Source organism: Hylobates moloch, unplaced genomic scaffold, assembly GCF_009828535.3.
Source record: "Hylobates moloch isolate HMO894 unplaced genomic scaffold, HMol_V3 SCAFFOLD_24, whole genome shotgun sequence".
NCBI lineage: Eukaryota > Metazoa > Chordata > Mammalia > Primates > Hylobatidae > Hylobates > Hylobates moloch.
This window is the reverse complement of record NW_026652299.1, coordinates 19073660-19084378: the sequence shown is the minus strand read 5'-3', so window position 1 is coordinate 19084378 and position 10719 is coordinate 19073660. Positions and strand designations below refer to the sequence as shown.

General features: G+C 41.8%; 1 protein-coding gene and 1 long non-coding RNA gene across 2 annotated transcripts in view; one reads left to right on the top strand and one right to left on the bottom strand.

The window, feature by feature from the left end:
• LYPD1 (LY6/PLAUR domain containing 1) overlaps positions 1–10719 on the bottom strand; it is a 29013-nt gene that overhangs the window by 13930 nt on the left and 4364 nt on the right. The gene's annotated exons all lie outside the window — the stretch shown is intronic.
• LOC131382418 (uncharacterized) lies at positions 995–3437 on the top strand. The gene is made up of 3 exons (XR_009211884.1): positions 995–1187; positions 2257–2313; positions 3339–3437. It is a non-coding gene; the product is annotated as an uncharacterized LOC131382418 (long non-coding RNA).

Genomic DNA, 10719 nt, shown 5'->3' with positions numbered 1-10719 from the left:
TTTTTTTTTTTTTTTTTTTTTTTTTTTTGAGACGGAGTCTCGCTTTGTCGCCCAGGCTGGAGTGCAGTGGCGCGATCTCGGCTGACTGCAACCTCCGCCTCCTGGGTTCAAGCCATTCTCCTGCCTCAGCCTCCTGAGTAGTTGGGACTACAGGCGCCTGCCACCATGCCTAGCTAATTTTTTGTGTTTTTAGTAGAGATGGGGTTTCACCGTGTTAGCCAGGATGGTCTCAATCTCCTAACCTCGTGATCCACCCGCCTTAGCCTCCCAAAGTGCTGGGATTACAGGCATGAGCCATAGCGCCCAGCCGAGAAGCATTTTCTAAACTAATCTTCTCCTACAAATAGCCCCTGGACCTTGAGGATCATAAACGGTCATCATTTAACGTTTTTTTCTGCTACAGGATTGAGCCTCTTGGTTGTATTGAGACCAAAAGAAGATCTGTCACCACCCCCACTCCCCTACAGATATACATACAACTTTCAGCAATCTCAGAGAGTTTGAAGCTACAATTCTATTACAAATGACTTGCTACAAGTATGCTTTTAAAATAAACTATTTTTCCAGTTTTTTCACTTTAACCTCTGCCCCAATGGTCATAAAAACAGAGGCATGGAGCCTGAGTTCTTTTCTCTCTGTGGACCATTATGCATTTGTCTTTTCCAATAGTTTCCTTTGCCTCTGCTCTTTTTTGCTGGTACAAAGACAGAAATTTCTAAACAGAGCCTTTAATAGTCCATTACTTTTTACCCATGTTATGCAATGTAGCTTTAAAGTTGAACTTTTCCAGCAAACTGCTACTTGTGTGAATGCCTGTTTGAGAGTGAGACTAATCTTTCCCTACTGGAAAAATAACCAACACTTACTACACCATAGTTACGATTACATCACAATAAATATTCTATGCAGGACTAGGAACAGTTCCTCAAAGAGAAATGCTTGGGGAATGGGTAATTGGAATGAACTACAAGCATTTTCACTGAGCTCAAAGAAACTGCAAGAAAAAACATCTTCGATCTGCATCCAAGTATTTTTTTTTTTCTCTGAAAGAACACTGTGTGAGGAATTTTGACATTCTCTGCATTCTAATGGAAATGACTTGGAAAGTAGAGGCTTATCTGTACATTTGCCTCATTGCTGCCACGATGGGCACCGTTTATCAGGAATAAAGAGAGAAGATCGAGAAGGTAGTTCTTTTCTGGAGAATTTTATGCTCTGGCTCTTAAGTACTTTTGCTTTGCCATGAATGTGAATATTTTAAAGGCCAAAAAAGCCCCCTCCATTTGAGTTGCAGATGGCCACAGGAACCCAACAAGAATGCTAACAACTCATTTTAAAAAGGGAAAAAGGAAAGGAAGTGCCAAGTTCCACACTGCATGTCCATACTGATGTTGAGCCCATCTTGGCCTAGCTGGTAGAACTGAAAATTGAGAATAATATTGAGGGGCTGCAATGATCCCTAAGGGTAAAAATACATGTGTTTCTGAAAACAGCCACATCGACAATGAAATAGACATCAAACAAGATAACCCAAGAACACATTTGTTTTCCTTGTAACAGGGATATGTTAAGTTCATTATTCAGAGGACTTTGATTACCCTTTTCAAAGATTTTTGGTGAGTTTAATTTTCAAGGCTGTTAACCACTGATGTCAACTTAATTATAGCAAGCAAACAACCAACCCATAATGTATGATGCCAGTTGTTGGTTTTACTTCAGTCTTGCATTAGACTTGGATTTCTTTGCTCATTTATAACCTTCTGAGGGAGGAAGGTTCTGCGCAGTCAGTTGCTTTCCCTTAGCTGGTGTCTTTGTTCTCCAGTTTGCCATGGGGGATTGAGGGAACAGGTATTTATGACTTATCTCAGTATTAACAGTGCCCCTCAATGATTTATGAAGCTGTGTTGTTGCATTTTTAACCCTGATGTCCTTCTGATTATTGTTCTCAAATGGTGAGATTAACACAGTGGGGCCCAAAGATTCTTAATCAGTTTCTTGCATACGAATTCACCCAAATGTAGGGAAGATAGAGTCCTTGGTGGCATAACGACGTCCAGATGGAATGAACTGAGAACATCTAAGCACTTAACCCAAAGCACCCTTATATTTGTCACCATGAACATGATGTCTTCACGCTAAAATTTAGTTATACTTTTGTATCTCAGCATTCAATGAACTAGAATTCTAGAATGTCATGTACATCTTGTGTTAAAGTTCAGGACGTGTGTTAGTATATGTGTTTCTTTTCTTCCAAAGGGTGACAGTGATCCAGGATGAAGGTCCTTTGACTATACATTTCAGCGTTCAATTTAGGTAAAATAATGGTGATTTTCGGGAAAGAAAATTATCCCTGTCCTTTTTCCGGGGGTCCCTGGAGGCACTGCGTTGAATTTTTCTGATCTTGTGCATGGACTTCTCAAAAGCCGATCTGGCAGACAATCACTGTTGACCACTCAATCACAACCCTGACAGCTACTAGCGGCCATGAGACAGTGATCTGACCCGTGAAATATAAAGAGAATTTCTGGGGAGACTTTGGAAACGCTTTTGTGTTCTCATTAAAAGGCAAAGCTTAAGACACAAGCTCTTTGGTGCTATCCTTTCCCTTGAACCTGAATATAGTGATCATCTTGTGATCAAGAGGCAAGAAACCTGGGGACAAAAAGCCAACGTGCTTAGGGAAGTAAGAAGAAAAATGGAGACAGTTTGGGTTTTTGATGACATCACTGGGCTGTGGGAGCAACCCCAAGATCACCTATGTAGACTATCTTGTTACATAAACAAGAAATGTCTTTATGGTTTATGTCCCTGCTACTTGCAGCTGAAAACATTCTTACGTGATACAGGAAGCAAGGTCTAGGGTGGAGGCAAGAACAGAAAGGACTGGGGCAGCAGTAACGGCTGGTAAATTCTGTTAGGAAGTGTTGCCCCAGAGACTAATGAAGGGATGGAAAATGCTGCTTGATGCCTAGGAGCTGTTGCAGCCATAGCTGCTTTGGCCTGCCACCTGAGGATGATGCCAGGTTTTGTCAATATCATGACAGCGATGTTAATGATATTCAACAAAGGGGGCAAGAATTCAAGCAATTAGTTGAATTCTTAGACCCAGTGAAAGAGTGTAAGGGCAAAGCAGACAGCAGGAGAGTAAAAACAATGTTTGCTTCCCTTTGTGGTTTAGTTTGCCCAAACTGAATGGTTTAGAAGTATATCCCTCAGCTGAAAGTATAACTGCCTGTGTCTTGTGGAACATACCTGTGTGTATTTGTAACTTGCATCTTCTGTGTGGAAGAGGACTAGGGGGCATAAAACCATGTGGGGGAATTTTCTTTCTTCCCAAGGGAGCTGATGACCAAGGCTGAATTCCCAGGGTAGCACAGTTCCAGCTGAGGACTGGCCAGCGGTAACCTGGACCCCAGCTTCCTCAACCACCATGTAAGCTGGTGTTGTAGAGGTGTGTGTGTGTGTTTGTGTGTGTGTTTCTTGAAAACACTCCTATTCAAAGCAAAGCCAGGTCAGCCTTAAAAGCAAGCTGACAAAAAGAACTATAAAACCAGGGGTGGATTACATTTCAGAGTGCTTCCTTAAATTACAACTATCACTAACAGGCATTAGTCAGCTATTTCTAGTTTAACTAAAAAGTAAAAGGTATATTCAACTTGTCTTTATTCTATTTTTCTTCTTATGCTAAACATTTAAGCTCCTTCATTTCTGCTGTATTTTGAAATGGTGATTATCTGTTTTAGCTTGAAACTTGATTTCTTCAATATACGCAGTCAGCAAATAGTTATTGCGTGTCTCCATACCAGTGAGTGTGTGAGTCTGTTTAGGATAGAGGGAAGGTGAGGTAGAGAGAGAAAAAGAGAGAGCGCGAGAGAGCCAACGGCATCCTTTCAGGATCTTGTACATAGAAATGAAAGCCGTGAATGAAGCTGTAGTTCAATTTGATTAGGAAAATACACTCTAAAATACTGAGAGGATGTGATCCCAGGCAAACTGAGCTGCTGGCTGCAGAACACTGAACAAAGATGAAATTGTTTCTGGATCTTAACTCACTCTTATGCAGAATGTCTCCTGACTTGCTTTATCCCTCTTTCCCTTGCAACAGTCAGTGACAGGCTGAGTGGAAAGTTGTCCTGCCTCTCAGAGAATGTTAACTTATCAGCCTCCAGGTGTGGCTCTGGCCTATCAGCTGCCTTTCCCTTTGAAGGCACACTCGAGAGAATCTTGAGCTGGCTTTGGAGCTGAGACCCCTTTGCACTCCCACTTTGGATGTCTTCACTGGGTGGCAGACTAGTCAACCCACTAGGCTCTAGCTATTTCTGAACAGGTTCTTTGAAGTTACTGGAGACCCAAGCGGTTTGCTACATTTTGCATAAGCAATAAAAGAGTGCATAAACCCCATTGCCCAGCGTCACTTAATACACCTGCTTCCGCTGATGCTCTTTGAAGACGCCTCCGTGGAGGGCATCGCAAACTGCTCTGCACATTCATATTCAACCCGTGTGCAGCATGCATGGACCATGGCGTGCCTGGCGCCGCCTGCCTCCGGCACTGTCTCTAGTCATTCCACTGCGCTCACGAAGAAGTCCAAGAAATAGAAAAACATAAAAAGCTACTGTCCATGTCCAGTGAGAAATGAAATGCACTGGACCGAGTATCACAACTTCATTAAAATAATACAACACTTTATCACGTTTGCATCTGATCCTGCTCATGGTTTGCAGTCATAAACCCCTTGAAATCGATAGCTCTGTTCTATTTAAACACATCCTTCTAAAAAAGCAATTTATTACAAACTCTCTATGGTTTCACCTTATCTAAAAAACACTTAATTCAGTCCATCTCCTGCTTTGCTTTGTAGTGTTAGAAGCAATCAGAAGATTGGAAGCAATTTACTAATAAGAGAACATGCCCTACAGCTCTGGCCTGTGAAAAGAGTTTCAGAATCACGATGTAGCCACAAGTCAAATTCTAGAAAGAATTAATGGCACATCTCCTAGTTCTTTTATTTGCTGGCTGATTCATTCCAGATGTGGTTGAAAATCCTACGTTACAGGTATGGCCTCTTTTGGTGTTCCCAGGGTAGGAAACACATTGTCTTCTACCAGCAACTTTGCTCCAGCTCCCTGAAATACAGTCACTTCTACCACCATGAAAACTACAAAGCAAGGAAGAATCCAGCTTAGTCTTCCAGAAAAAATTAACAGAGAAGAAAAGATATGTCTCACAGTTAAATGAGTAAGGAGTTCTGCCTACACAAAGGCTGTAATCAAATGATTTCGTTTGGGGGATGAAAGCTAGACTTGTGCATGGACATGGTATTCATTGTAGATGACCAAATCATGCCAGCATGTGATCTCCTTAACCAAAACCTTTCTCCAGAACCTCTCTCAACCTGCTTTACCCTCAAGCCTTCTCAAGGGAGGAGAGAGAAACGGACCTATCAAGATGCTTAACCCCCACCCCCCCAGGAAAGAAAACTCCTTTCTGTACCACAGTGTACTCCTCTGTAAAGTGGAAGTGTGGACCAGAGAGATGAGGGTCTCTTCTAGCCTTAAAGGTGTGGGATTCTTGAGGGCTGGGGCCTAAGAGTGAGGCCAGATGTGGAGCTGGGCATCTGGGACCACCAACAGGGGCATGAGGCATCAAGAATAGCCCATCCATGTGCCTGAGGATTCTTGTGTTTAAAAGAAACTAATTCAAGATCTCCTCAAGGAAAAACAGATGAATTATATAATAGACGGGCAAGAATGGACAGTCCAGTACATGGCACCAAGCAGATGTTTGATGAACATCAATTCCTTTCCTGAAAGCTCACTGGAATGGCTTGCTCTTGGCACATGTTGTTACTTTAATTCAGCAAATTGGCTAATTGGCCAGTGGAGTTCTAAGATTCACAGCCATGCTGCATCCCATTCCACCTCATTCTATCCCATTCCATAAGGTAGGGAACTGCCAAACCTGAGCTTTCTTTTTAGATATCTGCCCCAGCAAGACGAAGGAGGCATCTACTTATGGAATAAAAAAACAAAATAAAAGTGGAAGTGGTATGGATGAGCCATAAAACATGATCCTAAGCAAAAGCAGCCAGCCACAAAAGGCCACACAGTAGCCGGGCGTGGTGGCTCACGCTTGTAATCCCAGCACTTTGGGAGGCTGAGGTGGGCGAATCACGAGGTCAGGAGATCGAGACCATGGTGAAACCCCGTCTCTACTAAAAATGCAAAAAATTAGCCGGGCGTGGTGGCGGGCGCCTGTAGTCCCAGCTACTCGGAGAGGCTGAGGCAGGAGAATGGCGTGAACCCGGGAGGCGGAGCTTGCAGTGAGCCGAGATCGCGCCACTGCACTCCAGCCTGGGTGACAGAGCAAGACTCCGTCTCGATAGTCTCTCTCATAGAAAAAGGCCACACAGTATGAGATTTCACTTACAGGAAATATCCAGCATATGCAAATCCATACAAGCATAAAGTAGATTACTGGTTCCCAGGGGCTGGGAAAAGGGGAAAATGAGGGGTGACTGCTAATAAAGTTTCTTTTGGGGTGATGAAATGTTCTTGAACTAGTGGTGATAGTTACATGTCTCTATGAATATACGAAAAACCACATTACTGCATACTTTAAAGGGTGAATTATATTTCAATAAAATTGTTGTTAAAATACAAAAAAGAGGGAAAACATAGAAAATGGCACCATAGTGAAAAAAAGAAAAAAAACCTGGAGAAGTGAAAGATACTTGAATTCTTGTCCCACTGGCTGTGTGATCTTAGCAAATTGCTCAACTTTTCTGTGTCTTAGATTCAACAACTATCAAGTGGGGATATTATCTCTTTGTGAACCTTCTAAATTAACTATGAGGATAATACTATTAGGGACTAAAGGCTGAATTCAAGGACTCCCTCATTCTGAGAAATATAGAAACAGTGTACAAAGTAACCTGTACTATAATATCCGGGCCACCCTTCGGAGGCAGGTATGGATAGCGAACGGGGCAACTCTTGGTGAGCATCAAGACAGGTTTCCATGTCTAGCACTGGTTCCTTGAAGATGGTTATACTGACCGCATTTCTCATTATCTTGCTGTATCTCATAAGAAAACAGGCAGCCTGTTTCTACATTTTACAAAGGGGGAGGCTAAGCCCCTGGGATATTAAGTAAACTCTTTCAAGTTACCAAATGTGAAGAACCTAGAACATAGGTGTTCTCTCCCCTAAGGGAGCCAGTACACTTTCCATTGGACAAGTAAAAAACAGGGGTTGAAGTGTTGAGTCCTTTTGCACAGTGTGCTAACAAACCTTTGCTTAGTTTGGACATTAGAACCTAAGCTGGTCAATTGGAAGGAAGGAAGAAAGGAAGGAAGGAAGGAAGGAAGGAAGGAAGGAAGGAAGGAAGGAAGGAAGGAAGGAAGGAAGGAAGGAAGGAAAGAAGGGAGGGCAGGCAGGAGAGAGGTAGGGCGGGCAAGGGTACACTGTCTCTCTCAAAGGCTGTAGATTCAGAATTTTTGTTTCAGGAGTATGTAAGGGAGGCAGATTTCCTTTTCAAAGCTCGAAGAAAATGGTATGTTTTGTTTTCATACTTCATTTCATTTTCACTTGGGAAAATTGCCCCAGCTTTGAAGCCTCTCTATTTAAACTCATTAGGAAAACCATCAATGACAGCAGCTTTCATGCAATCGTAGTGGGAGGAATTAGTGTTATGGGAGAGCTGGATCAATCTTCAAATGTTTCATCTATGGAGATGGGAGGTCAGCACTGAACGCTTGTTCAGCTGGAAAGTTAACATAAACAAATACTTCACTCGCTGGGAGAGTCCAAGGGAAAGACATTTGAAATTCCCCCTCTGAATACTACCTCAGAAGGCACATGAAAGAGATAGTTGCTTCTTGAAAACTAAGTGGTCAACTGCTTGGCAAAATGTCTTACCTCGAAGAGCAAGGTGTTTATTCTTTCAGCATCTGGAAGGGAAAGGAGGTAGGGACGTGAACATTCACGGAATAGAATCCCTTCCTGTTTAATTCCTAACTTCATTGAAGTTGATATGGAAACCCTTTTAGCAGAGCTGGTTTTAATATATGAAGATATATTTTTTGATATCCAAAGCTGTTTTAAAGATTTGTTTTGTTTTTCATTTTTTTTTTGTTTTGTTTTTGAGACAGAGTCTCACACTGTTGCCCGGGCTGGAGTGCGGTGGAGTCATCTCAGCTCACCGCAACCTCCGGCTCCCGGGTTCAAGCAATTCTCACATCTCAGCCTCCTGAGTAGGTGGGATTACAGGCATGTGACACCACGCCCAGCTAATTTTTTGTATTTTTAGTAGAGATGGGGTTTCACCACGTTGGCCAGGATGGTCTTGAACTCCCGACCTCAGGTGATCCACCTACCTCAGCTTCCCAAAGTGCTGGGATTACAGGTATGAGCCGCCGCGCCCAGCCTCATTTTAAAGTTTTTTAAGCTGTTGAAGTCTCCTTTGCCAAAGATAGAATGTGGAACTTTGTTTTTGTTTTTCACTTTATTCATAGAGCATATTCCATAGCCCATCTGATCGATTCAAAATGGGGTTAACAGTGAGAAATTAAGGACTGCAGATGGGATGTCTAAAAGAGAGCTAACAGGAGAGGCCTGGTAGGAGGAGGAGAGACAGGGACAAATGGAGGACACTGGGAGATTAACAGAGACCCCTGCTACTTCAAACAAAGTCATTCTGCAAAAATAAAAAAATCTTAGAAAATGTTCTTCATGCCTACATCATAGCATGGATTAAGCAATTTCAGTATCTGTAAAGGTTACTCAATATTTTCATTTTTCTTACAAGCATTGCATATGTGGGTATATGCAAATATGTATACAAGCAAAAATGGAAAGGTATATCCACACACACAAATATATGACTGTGTGTGTGCGTGTGCATATGAGCGCGCACAGGCATTTGAGCTTGAGTGCATGCACTCAAAAGAATACAAGAATAAAGGGACTATGACAGGAATACAGGAATAAAGGGACTATGATTAGCACTGGGCCTCATTCCTGCCAAGCCCATCCCAAGGCCAAACTAGAGCCTATTATTTTAGCTCTTGGGGAAATTAAGCAGATATAGACTTAAGAAAACACAGGCTGTGGTTAACTTTCCACTTCTTTCTGTTAAGAGTGGATGACCAAGCATTTTTGCAACATCTAGTCCTCTGTTGCTATCCCTTAGTTAGCTCATGAGAAAATAAGGTGTAAAACTAAACTATCCAAGGTACGAAGCCGTCCCTGCCCAACTTAATGAGCAACTAACTAATCCAAAAGGAAAATAGCCATTTCTTACACAGCCATAATGTAGACGCAACATGGCATATAAATCAGTAACTCTTGTATTGCAAAACAGACAAATAGATTAATGCATGTTGCAAAGGATGGGTGAAGAGATCGATTAGGTTACTGATTCAGACCATGAACTTTCTCTCAATATACTGCATTTAAATTTTAAATAAGGTTTAGGAGAACCTGTAACATTTTGCTCACTGACAGAGCTATATTTTACTAAGGGCAGAAATTGGCTAGTCTATAAAAATTAAATTATGCCCCTTTCACTGTATCTAGTCAAGAGGAAAAACTCTAATTACAAGATTGCACTGTCAAACAAATGCAAATTCACATTCTTTATTCCCTGGTTTAAAAATTCATACTGGAGGGGGCTTCTATTCTGAAATGAAAATCAATATTTGAAATATTTTGCAGAGTGCAATGACAAGCAAGAGCAAAAGAAGTGTCATTATCAAGGGTGCTAGTAAATAGACACCAACTCATTAAGTGCAGAGCTAGTGAGAACAAGTCATTCGTTGTGCAAATATTTAAATATCAATTAGTAAGGACAATGAAAGAAGTTGAAGTGAAACTTCCCTTCCCCACAGCCAGTCCCTTATTATTCCAGAAATGACCAAAGGGAACAAGAGTGGTGGATAATAATCTCAGCAACTAATAGGAATGTCACTCTGGGGAATAGGTAAAGGTTAATTTCAAACATACTTCCCAATGGAAAATTAAATGTACCTGCCTCAAAATTTTTAAGAGCTGAGTTTGCAGACTTAGTCCAGAAAACTGAAGGCCTATACATATTGCATGGCTGGTATTTTTTGGGAAGAGAACACCTTTCATTACTGCTTAATGTCAGACTGGCTTAGTTCATTAAATTTTCTTAGTCGTTTTAAAGCCCTGGTTTTTCTATACCTATGAAAAAATGCCAGTCCACATAGCACTCAAACTTAAAAATCTCACTGGTTGGTTCTCAGATTCTTTTGACATCCACTTCATGGCCTGTCTACCTGGACTGTTAGGTGGACTTGGTGGATATGAAAAATGGTCCAAACTCTTTGAACTTTGCCTGGACTATCTTTTCAGGCAGACTTGGCAGGATATTTTACGACATGCTGGCCGTATGGTATTACAGCAAAGGTGTTGGCCTGAGAAGCAGGCTTCAAGCGCCTCTTAGTAACAGTTGGCTGGTGAACTTGGACCAAGCATCTAATTTTCCTGGACCTTGCTTTCTTCCTCTATAACACAAAAAGTTTTGTCCAGATCAGTTCTCAACTTGGGTCACCCCAGAGTCATTGGGAAGTTTATAAAAGACCCATGGCCAGATATACCACAGATTTATGAAATGGGCTTCTTTAAGCAGAGACCCAGGCATGTGGAGTTGAACAAAACTCCCAGCAAGTTTCCAACATGCATCTTTAACTAGGAG